The 13,173-nt window shown below is 31.4% G+C and overlaps 1 non-coding gene across 1 annotated transcript; it reads left to right on the forward strand.

Annotated features, from left to right (window-relative positions):
• Positions 1 to 5,570: 5,570 nt before the first annotated feature.
• On the forward strand, positions 5,571 to 5,675 carry LOC115215983. Its single transcript, XR_003882052.1, has one exon. It is a non-coding gene; the product is annotated as a U6 spliceosomal RNA (small nuclear RNA).
• Positions 5,676 to 13,173: the final 7,498 nt, after the last annotated feature.

Here is a 13,173-nt window from a genome sequence, read left to right on the forward strand (position 1 = left end):
TATTGCAAATGATATAGCAAGATATATCAAGCAGTTAAAAACGAGAAAAGAACTTTGGTAATTTCCATTTTCACCAGTTTTTATTACCTTCTATATTTGTATGAATATACATATACATATACATATATATATATATATACATATATATATATATATATATATAAATATATTTATATATATTATATATATATATATATATATATATAATATATATATATATATATATGTGTGTGTGTAAATATATATATATATATATATATATATGCATATACAACATTAAAGAAAAACCAACATATCTGAAATAAATTAGAAGCAGAGAATGGGCAGGGAAAAATGTTTTTTCGATCTGTTAATATTGTAAATGAATATATATTATGTAAGAGGACAATGTGGCAGGCTAACAAAAGTATTCTACTTAAAGAGGAATCAGGTATTTGACATAATCCTATAAGGTTTCAAATAAGGAAAAGAAGCTGGACAATAATATCGATATTCTTAGATTTAGTTAATGTTTTGATTGATAGCTGGTTAATGTTTGTGTATGTGCTTGTTTGTTTTTGTTTGTCTTCGTAATTATTCATATGTGTGTTGTGTATGTATATATGTGTGTGTGTGCATATATATATATTATATATATATGTATATATATATATATATATATATATATATATATATAGGTATATGAATATATATGTCTATAAACATATATAATTATATATATATATATATATATATATATATATATATATATATATATATATATATATATATAACACACATACACACACATATATATATATGTATGCATAAGTAGTTTGTGTATGTATGTATTTTGTATTTAAGTTGATTTGAATACTCAAAATTATAAATAATTCGATGAAGACTAAATAACCATTAATTGAACCATTGATGTTTGATAAATTCATCTTTAAACTTAACTAGTATTAACATCAATCTAATAATATTAACCAATATAGGATTGTGTGTACTTCTGTGTTGGTGTGTGTGTGTGTGTAAGTGTGTGTAGGTGTGTGTTTCTGTAAAGTGTACTTGTTTGAATTGATGGATAAATAGAAATATACATTGTCAGTTAAGTGGATAATGATGAAAATCTCTGTCAGAATGGAGTGGTCGGTGAAAGGATGAAGGAAGAAAGATGGGTACATGATGTGGATATATATATGTGTGTGTGTGTACATACCTATGTATATACCTATGAACTTATATATACCTTCACATATACATATATATATATATATATATGTATAAATGTATATATACATATATATATATATATGTGTGTGTGTGTGTGTATACAAATGCATATATATATATATATATATATATATATATATATATATATATACATACATATATATGCACACTCTCATACACACATATACACACAAATACAAACAAACTTCAGTGACTGATATTATTGGTTCAAACTATGTTGAGAAATTTCTTACAAAGTTTTCTTTTAGAACTTTTATTTATTTTATTATTTTAATTCGTAAAGTGTTTCATAAACCAAAATTAAGTGGATAAGAATTTGCGTTTAAAATCTAGACTCTTAAACAAATTAAGTTAAAAAGAAAAAAAACAAAACAAATAATCCGAATTTTTTTTACATAGATTTCAATGAAATTTTTATTTAATTTTTGTTCAACTTCAAGTTTTGAGGCAGAATTTCAAGATCAGCTTAAATCGTTAATTGTTACAATTCAAAATACACCCCCACTCACTTCACCCCTCTCTCTTTCCTAGTGTAATGATATACGTGAGTCATGAAGAGAGTTTCTATGTGGTTCTTCAAATTGTCAGAAATAGCAGTCAAAATCTTCCTTAACACTTCAGCATTTAAACCAGGGGTTCTCAACAATTTTTTTTTATCTATAGACCCCTTTGATTATTATTTTATTCTGGTGGATACCCCATAGGCATTCGATGTTTTAAAACTTGATTTATAGATACTTCTTTCAAAATTCTTATTTTGTTTTTCACACATAAACCCTTTCCTTACCTGTTATATCGCCCGTTCGGATGATCTCTAATCAACTCCTCGACGTCTAGACTTCTCCCTTTATATCTACGTATTGGGCTGATTTACCCTCTAGCCTTTATCAATTGTCCTGGTAGGCTTTTGCACCCAACCCTGGGTTATCATCCCTAAGGTATTTTTTGCTGATGTTTTTATTATTATTATTATTATTATTATTATTATTATTATTATTATTATTTATTATTATTATTATTACTATTATTTATTCAAAGCACTGCCTGGAATTCAACTTGGAATCTTGGGGTTAGTAGTCCATGCTCTTAATTATTATGTTATATGCCCATGGGTTGGATTCACAGTTCTACCAGGACACCTGATGAAGGCTGGAGAGTAAATCAGCTGAAACGTTGAGGTAACAACAAACAAGACGAGGTCACATATCTGTCCAATGTAAATAATGTAAATAATGTACAGAATTCCTCATCTCTAAAATATTGAATGGTTATATATCTATATTTAAATATTCATTGTCTAAAAGTCTTCAGTCATTGCTTTCTTTCTGTTTGCTTGTACACGTACTCACACACACACACACACACACACACATATTTTTTATAAATCAAATTTAAGCTGTTATATTAAATTTGTTTATCTGTATAATTGCATCAATGTATACACACATACACATATTATGGTAGAGGGGCATATGTGCTGGCCAGTCCAGCCAAGCTACAGAGGTACCAGACTACTAACCCTGTGGAGAGATTGTCCCCTTGAAGAGAACATGTAAGCTATTTACAAGAGGTTTGAAGATAACTATACTGAAGCTGTAATCATGGACTGCCCACCTAGCCAACCAGCAAATTTGATGAGATAATTTATGAATAAAACGGGGTGAACAAAGTGATTGCAGAATACCAAAAGCACAAGTTCTGCTGTGCCAGATGGACCCATTCAGTTGCCAAGTGCTATTCAAGAGATCAGAAAGGGCCACTCAGAAGGCCTCCACAATGATGGAAAGATTATTTAGTTAAGCTATTCAGGACAAGATGGAAGATAGCAGTTCAATTAAGAAAGAGTTGTAAGTGGATAGTGACTGGTGATGCATAACAACGTCTGATAGTCTGCTTGATATAGTGATTTAGTGATATATGTATATACATACATATATATATATATACATACATATATATATATATAATATATATATATATATAATATATATATATATATATATATATAATATATATATATATATACACATATAATTAGATAGATAGATATATATGTATATATATACATGTATATACACTCACACACACATGTATGTATGGTTAGATGTATGTGTACACAAACACGCACACATACAAACACATAAAACACCTTATGCTGTCCTGTTTAGGTCAACCCTGCCTTTCATCCTTTTGAAGGTCAATGAAGAAATATATATATAAAAAATATAAGACAGTATTCTTCATTTGAGAGAATGATTAATGAAAAATACTGAACATGAAACCAAGCAACAACAACAACAACAACAATAAAGAACTAGAAACAGGGAAAGAGAAAAACTAGAAATAACTCCTTCCCGTCTATCTGTTTCCTTTTATACTCCTTCAACCCTCTTGGAGTCTGAATAACTGCATAATAATCTTGGAGACAAGTAACAGAACACCTTTACTGGATTAACTGATGAATCTATTGAAACATCATTTAATGTTGCTGCCTGCTGTTTACTGTTGCTCTTCCTTCCAGAGCCTTTGGAACAAACAAACAAAAACAGTATTATTTTTTTTTTTTATTTTTTGTGTGTCAAATGATTGGGATTTTTAAAAACTATGTATTGATTATTTTTTTTTAACTAATGAGAAATAGACATTAGATGGTTGTTGTATTTATAAAGAGAAAAATCTTTACTGCTTTGTGTTTATTTTTGTTTTTGTTTTTTTCTTTATATTTTTATTGTTTCCAATTTTTTTTCTTTTTCCTTTCTTCACTTTTGTTGTACATTTTTCTTTCTTTTCTTTTACTTTTTCGTTTTTCTTTCTTTTTGCTTGTTTTTTTTTTGTTTGTTTGTTTGTGAACTTGAGTGGGGTGGGGAAACAACAATTATAATACTGAGGAAGAAGTGAGTAAACATGTTGAAACTTTTGGTCATTTGACTCTATTTCTGAGGGAGACTTACAAATGATTAATTATACATGAGAGAGAGAATGAGGCAGACATACAGACAAACAGACAGAGAGTGAAAGATAAGCAAGTAAATAAGTACTACTGCATCTCCACACACACACACATTTGCACAAGTTCATAACACAAAAAACAATGTTTCTTTTTTTATTGTTTTATATGGAATTTTTAACCTTCTTTCTGTCTTCAAAGAAACCTCCCCATCATCCTATCCCATCCACACTCTTAAAAAAAAACGAACAAACAAAAGACCCCAAAACAAAACAAAAACACTTCTTCAGACAAGTATAAATAAAAACTAAATATGTAACTTTAATCTAGGATTCAATAATTGAAAAGTTTTCTTTTAGCAATAGCTATTAATTATACTGTCAGTTGCTTAAGTTGAGAGTTTGTCATCAATACATTGTAGCTATTTTGTACTGAAAATAATTAATATAGATTCATTTAAAAAAAACATGTTTTTCACTTTTTTTTTACACCTGGTACAATTATTATTACAACACATTTTGTTTTAAAATTTAATGATAAATTCATTTGAACTTCTCACCTTCTGACTTATTGAATTTTCAATCATTCAATGACACATCAAAATAACATTTTTTATTTAATTATTTATGTATTTATTTATTTATTTAAATTTAAACCCGATTCCTTTCTCCTTTCTCCTTGCTGCCACCACCCTGCCACCTAAATTACCAGATTTAAGCCTTGTTCTAGTTCTTATAAAATTTATGAATTAATTATTTTTTTTTTTAAATTGAAAAAAAAAACAAATAAAAAGTATCTTACTGAGATCAATAAAATGCTATAACTTAGGTTAACTATCTGCTTGAAAGATTCTTAATTTTCAATCATGTAAACTGGGGTAACATTTCATTCACCTATATATATATATATATATATATATATATAGTACATATTTTATTCACCTATATATATATAGTATATATAGTACACACCACAGTTATTCTCCTCCATCAATGTACTTGAGAACTAACACATTACTAACACATTATTAACACACTACTACCAACACACCAATACTACCAACATCATCCAGCTACACCTATGAGTGAAATGTAAATTTTATAACTTAGAAGCCTGCTATGTTACCTGATGAGGTTTCTTCATCACTGTGAGGTGTATTCGATTTCATTATATCGTTCCCCGCTCACTAGGAAGCAGTGCAGAAGTATGCCAAAACGATTGTTGTGATAAAGTTTCCACTATGCTCTGTCTTTTGCATCAATCATTTTGAAAATATTCAACATGCACTGATGAATTCCTAACTTAGAATCAATGACCAAATTCCATTTACTGTGAATGACGTCTGGTAGCCAGAAGTAGCTGGCACACTACTAGGGACACGACCAAAATAATGTTTGGATGCTAAATGTTAAAATTTCATATCTAAACTTTAATTTTAGCATAGCCCCTGGGCAAGGATGACACACAAATTCAGGAAGCATTCCATTTTTTTTTACAAGTGCACACATGGCTGTGTGGTAAGAAGCTTGCTTCCCAACCACATGGTGCTGGGTTCAGTCTCAAGAGGAGGACAACACGCAGAAGACAGAACATCTGGTTTTTGCATAATCAACGTCAATGTAGAACAGTAAAAAGTAATAAAGTAAAAAGTTAATAAAGTCATTCAAGAAAACTCTGAAACAGGAATTATGTAGATAAATCCTACATTTCTATTTATTGCCTTAGCAGTATAGAATGTAGGCGTTTTCACGTGGTTTGATGTCTTCACAACTAAGGTTTACTAATAAATAACAGTTGGTTTGTTATATAATTCTTCTTGGTGGGAACTTTAAAAACAGTAGTTGTTTTTCCTTCTGGCGTTTATATAGGAAAAAAAAAGAAAGTTTCATCATTAGATGTGAGATATTAAAGAAATAAGAAGCTGCAGAAGTAGTTAAAATTACAGACAAAAGAAAATTAGGAGTAAAAATCTGAAAAGTGAATCCAAAGATCAGCGAGTTTGAATTTAGATAAAGGATGATGAATATGTGAAGAGACAAACAAAAATAGAATAAATAAAATTATATGTGAATGAAAGTCGATTAGATAAGAAAACAATATGACTTCCAAAGTATTATTGCTATTGAATTAATAAAGGTAAAAACAAATTGCAGAAAAGTTATTTTTTTATAATAATTATTTGTGAAAAATATATAATGCTAATGTATCACAAAATCAAATTTTAATATTTGGCCGGAGATATCTTTTATGGATGTACTGTGTCTAAAAAACAGTATACATCGAGTGCAGAGGAAAATCACCCGAGCAGTGGCTGGGGGAATGCTAGATGCACTTCTGCTGCATTGGGCGTTGTCAAGAGCATATACTCACAACAAGCCACAGGCTAAGATGAAATCTATTACCACCGACACAGGAAAATAGTGAATGAACTATTACGGGATCTTTACGTTTTGACCTACAGATTTAAAAAAATAATTTTTTGTAACTAAACACTTTCAACCTTCAGACACTGGTAGAATGTGTCACATAAAACATCTTTTACTCTTAGCATTTTTGAGAAAAACTTATATTTACGAAGTTATTTCACGTTAAAGTTCTCGTATTTCGGTAATTTCAACCAATCAATGACGTAAATTCAGCTGAATAAAATTACTGCTGTTGTTTGACAAACAGAACTTCCGGCGGTGTATATTTCGTTTGTCACTGTTATTTATGACAACCCTAACCCTAAAACCTTAAAGTCAGTACAAACGCACGAACGATGTCATAAATAACAGTGACAAACGAAAAATACTCCGCCGATAGTTGTTGTTGACAAACAACGGCAGTAATTTTATTCAGCTGAATACACGTCATTGATTGGTCGAAATTACCGAAATACGAGAACTTTAACGTGAAATAACTTCGTAAATATAAGTTTTTCTCAAAAATGCTAAGAGTAAAAGATATTTTATATGACACATTCTACCACTGTCCGAAGTTTGAAAGTGTTTAGTTGCAAAAAATTATTTTTTAAATCTGTATGTCAAAATCTTGTGTCGCAAATAGCCGCCCAACGGAATAGAAATCTGTTATAGGCAACAGAAGCAGTATTAGATTAAAATAGCTTCCCACATGTGTATCATACAGAATGTAAATACATCGCATAAAGCAAATTTACTACGCTATTCCGCTGGATTGTTATTTCATAGTATTTGCAACACTAGTTATTGTTCATTAACCGTTTTTCTATATCGGTGTGCTAGATATTTTCCTCGTTATGCAGTTGGCTGTGAGTGAATGCTATTGACAACACCCAATGACGCAGAAAAATCATCCAGCACTCTCACCACCCACTGTAAGATCGATTTACATACCTGCCATATGTACATATATATATATGTGAAAGATTTTGACAAGTAAAAAAGTTATTAAAGTCATTAAAGAAAATCTGAAACATGTATAATGTTAATAAATCTGCAGTTTTTTTTTACAGTGACTTAGCTATGGAGAATGTAAACGTTTCCACATGGTATGTTTTCTTCACAACTGAGGCTTACAAATAAATCACAATAGCTTGACGGCTTATTTAATCAGTAACTACTGTAAGGACGATTTTCATCTCCCTCCGATATATATTGTTTTTAAACATAACACGTCTATAAGAACAATTACCTCCAGGCAAAAAATGTAGTAAATTTGCTTTCCGCAATGTATTTACATTAGATATAACATATTTTAAAAATTCTAATATCTTTTCTGTTACGTATCACATTATCTTCAATGTGGGTTCACGCTTGTTTTAGGTGTGTTGTGTGTGAATATGTGCATGTATTTGTATGTGTGCATGTAAGTGTGTGTGACTGTATGTTGCTTGTATGTGTGTGTCTGAGCGTATCTATCTATCTATCTATCTATCTATCTATCTATCTATCTATCTATCTATCTATATATATATATATGTGTGTGTGTGTGTGGTGGTGTGTGTGTGTGTGTGTGTGTGTGTGTGTGTCGGTGTTGTGGAGGCGCAATGCCCAATGGTTAGAGCAGCGAACTCGCGGTATGGATCGCGGTTTAGATTCCAGACCGGGCGGGTGAGTGTGAATTTATTGAGCGAAACAAGCCTAAAGCCCCACGAAGCTCGGGCAGGGGGTAGAGATCCTGCTGTACTCTTTCGCCACAACTTCTCTTACTCTTTTTCTGTTGGTCTACTCGCTTAGCCAGTGGTGTAGCGTCATTTGAAGGCTAAAACAATGCGAAGCGCATTGTGACCAGCGATGTGTAGCAACATCTGACAGCCTGGTCTGTAATGGGATCATGGTTGGTGGTGGTGGTGGTGGGCGAGCTGCAGAAACGTTAGCAGGCGGGCGAAATGCGTAGCGTATTTAGTCTGTAGTTACGTCGTGAGTTCAAATTCTGCCGAGGTCGACTTTGCCTTCATCCTTTCGGGGTCGATAAATTAAGTACCAGTTACGCACTGGGTCGATGTAATCGACTTAATCGTTTGTCTGTCCTTGTTTGTCCCTCTATGGTTTTTAACCTTGTGGGCAATAAAGAAATATATATATATATATATTATATATATATATATAGAGAGAGAGAGAGAGAGAGGGGTAGATAGATAGATAGATAGATAGAATAGATATAGATAGATAGATAGATAGATAGATTGATAGATAGAATAGACTGTAGAAAAGAAAATGATAAATAAAAAGAAAGTAACTTAAGAGACAAGGTTGCTCGCTAAAAGTTTAAGTTCTTTTTCAAATTTTCTTGCCAATATTCAAGTTTATTTCCTGCATATATATCAGTATATTGCATAAAATAAACATGTTATACGTGTCAGTTTGTGTGTATAGGTGTATATATATATGTATCTGTGTGCTAAACATAAACTTTTATTTCTGTGCAACACCTAGTTGCCATGGCAGTATCATAAACAAAATATTCTTTTGGATTACCTGCGATTAATTTTATAAATCGAACAATAAAATATTAAAACGGTGTTGTCAGTATGAAACTTATGATAAGAAATGTATCTCTGAATATTACAAAAATGGTAACATGCGTGTAAAATTTATAAAGGCACAATAAAACAAAGCTCACTCACTGGCATGAAACTACTGGTAGAGATATCGCTCTGAATATTGCAAATAGTGAATCTGCAATATAAAGAGAAATGTGTGTGTGTGTGTGTGTGTGTGTGTGTGTGTGTGTGTACGTGTATGCATGCTTGTTGATATATATACATACATATATATATATGTATACATAGACATATATGTATATACGTTTTATTTATTATTTTGCAAATTACTTAATCATCGCTATACGTTTAATCTTATATTTAACTTTCTTTCATAATATGTAATTTTCTAAATGGTATAATTAATTTTTTCATTATTGAGTTGATAAAAGGTGTTTTTTCTAATTTATATATATATATATATATATATATATTATATATATATTATATTTTGTGAAATTTGATTTAATATTTCTAAATTGAATTATTCCCTGTAAGTTTGGAATAAATTCCCTATATTATTATTATTATTATTATTATTATTATTATTTATACATATATGTATACAAGCATAAATACACACATGCACACACACACATATATATAACCTTAATTTTCCAATTTGTCCTTAAAATTAGCCCACTGAATATAGATTCATATATAGAAATATGATTATCATCGTATATATATATTGTACGTATAACAATACAAACATAGCATAATCTATAACCGTTGAGGTATGTACACAACATATTCTTAAGCAATGTATATAACATCTAACAGTACTACGAGGATATATAAAGACTCCGCCGGTTACGACGACGAGGGTCCAGCTGATACGATCAACGGAACAGCTTGCTCGTGAAATTAACGTGCAAAGGCTGAGCATTCCACAGACACGTACCCTTAACGAGTTCTAGGGATATCAGGTGAAAGAGAGTGACAAGGCTGACCCTTGAAATACAAGTACACTCATTTTTGCCAGCTGAGTGGACTGGAGCAACGTATAAAATAAGTATCTTGCGCAAGGACACAACGCGTCGCGGGAATCGACTCACAACCTTACGATCATGAGCCGAATGCCCTAACCACTAAGCCACGCGCCCTCACCATACCCAGGTATAAATATACACACATATACTCGAATCCATGCGATGTGGGCACTATCTAATGATTGTGCTAGGACACCAGACATGTTAAAATCCATTGTTTGGCTTGCTCTCAGCACATGAAACTAATACGCATATTGTGCTTATTAATGGAGTATTTTTTGTTGATCTTACCATCATGGAACATTACACTATATATATATATATATATATTTAAAAAAATATATATTTTGATAAGCATAACAAATGCGCAACGGGTAAAAAGAACTTTCACCTAATTAAATTACTTAAATTACTTCAATTATTTGTCAGCATTTTCTTCATTTCCTTTTTTAATATATATATATATATATAATATATATATATTACGGGATGTACTCGCAGAGCAAGTGATTTGATCTGAGATCGTGTGCTGAAACGAAAACAATAGCATAGTGGCTTATTAGCGACTATTTTTTGTTGATCTTACCATCATTATATATATATATATATATATATAATATATATATATATATATATATATACTGAGATGTACTCGCATAGCAAGTGATTTGATCTGAGATCGTGTGCTGAACGAAAACATTGCAGCGTGAAAGGTGTTTGTAAGCCATTTAAGAAACACACAAAAGCCTTCGATTCACTTCAACATTTAAGTTTAATTTGTCAAAATATTTTCGTCGCTAAAATCCGCGACCTGTTCACTGACAAAAATCCGTGAACTCAGGGGTCATCGGACTTGTAGTCCGTTGAGGCCCCATCTCAACCACATACAGTTTCTGGTCATTTTAGCGTTCACTATTTGTCAGTGCCGTCTTAAAAAGATGACAAACAGTCGATTCATAGCAACTTAAATGTTGAAGTGAATCGAACGGCTTTTGTGTGTTTCTTAAATGGCTTACAAACACCTTCCACGCTGCAATTGTTTATATATATAATATAATATACACACGCTGGAGTTGAACTAGGGAGGCGATGAAGGGGATTTTTCCTTGTGTATTGTCTTGTACTCTGTTTTTTCGTTGTTAAGAATGGTCCGCTCCATGCTGTTTTATTGTTTCGTTTCTCGTTGAGTTTACGTCTATTTGTGGTGTCCTGTACACACGTATATATATTATATATGCAGGTATAACACATGTAGATGTAGGTAAGTACATATATGTTGTATGTACGCATATATTTATTTATTACACTATTGTATGCCTTCGCGTCGATTCGATTCGATTCGTTTGGTTTCGTTGTGTTTCTTCTTCTTCTCTAAGCTGGTTATATATATATATATATATATATATATATATATATATATATATAGTCGATTCAAATAAACAAATAATTAAAATAAACAAATAAAAACGGAAAAAACGAACGTGAGGACGTTCATAATAAATGTATTACCTTGACGCTAAGTGAAAAGATAGAGTATGATATTTAGAGCATAGCTCTTCGTCGGAAAAAAGAAATGGAAAAGTCCAAAGATGGAACAGAAACTGCCAACAGCACCCGTGTAGTTACATATATATATATATATATATCAAATGCATATATGTGTGTGCATACTTTTGAATGTATAAACATGTACACAAACATATACTCGAATGCAATCATACAAGATGCGAGTGTACAAGAAGAGATTATATCAGGATGTCTCGTATGTCACCTTAGTTTATTGATTAAAATTTCACATATTCTGTGGTGCAAAGTTTACAAAGTTTGTTTGTGTTGGTATGATTTGGCATGTAAGATGATCTAAGATTTTCTCTATACGTTTTGATAAAGAAGTAATGACGCGCATCTTATAGTTATCCCGAAGCTTCAAAGGATATACGACCAGCGCGTTATTGAAGTAAGAGCTTTCACCACCTGCAGTTTCTGGTCATTTTAGTGTTCACTATTTGTCAGTGCCGTCTTAAAAAGATGACAAACAGTCGATTCATAGCATTGCAGAATCCGTGATTGTGACCCTTGTGAGTGTTTCACCATGTTCTGTTTAGTTAGGGACAGTTTGGTCTTTTCCATGTCCTCACTTTTAAAATCAAGTACACAGTTTCTTAATTTTCTTCGAGGAACAGGATAAATCATTACACACATTGATGAGAACTACCTCTAATTGTTCTTTTGTGGATATGAGGAAATGTTCTCGGCTTATACCGATGCCCAGATTGGTAAGTCGCTTTTTGCGTTCTTGACTAGCGAACTCTTTCATATACGCACCTTACTTCATTACAAAATTCTGCCAAGCAGATTTCTTTTCAGTCAATCAGTTCATGATCAGAAATATTCTATTAGTGTCAGTGTGAGCAAAGCTAAAACTGCTATCCTTATTTTTCTTCATTTAACAAGTGTATATGCGTGTTAATATTGTTACTGTAGTTGTTGTTGTCGTCGTCTTCATCGTCGTTGTCGTTGTTGTTGTTCTTGTTTATGTCGCACAACTTTGCGTGTTCGGATAACAAACTCTGTCTGTGCTTATGTCTGTTTTTTTTGTATTTTTTTCTGTTTATATGTTTTTTAATTCTGTTTGTCTTCTTTTGAAATAAGTTTCGTGTGTTCCAAGATTAATACACTATTCTCTCTTTTAAAGGGACATATTCAGCGCTACTCCATTTCTTGTTACTAACTTTTACTGCTCCACAAGAAGAGGAAGCTATATTAAAAATATTTGTAAACAAAACAAATTTCGGGAAAAAAATTTATGTGAAGCACATACCTAAAGTCTAACTCAAATTTTAAGATAGATGTGTTTGCAAATAATCCCTAGTGAAATTTGTTAATAATCCACAATTCTTATAAAGTCTTGCGACACATTCATACTTGACAAACACTGAATATTATTATTATTTTGGTTTGGCTCAGGTTCGGTCTTATTCCTGGTAGGTATT

The sequence above is a fragment of the Octopus sinensis genome, linkage group LG9, assembly GCF_006345805.1.
Source record: "Octopus sinensis linkage group LG9, ASM634580v1, whole genome shotgun sequence".
In the NCBI taxonomy this organism is placed as follows: Eukaryota; Metazoa; Mollusca; class Cephalopoda; order Octopoda; family Octopodidae; genus Octopus; species Octopus sinensis.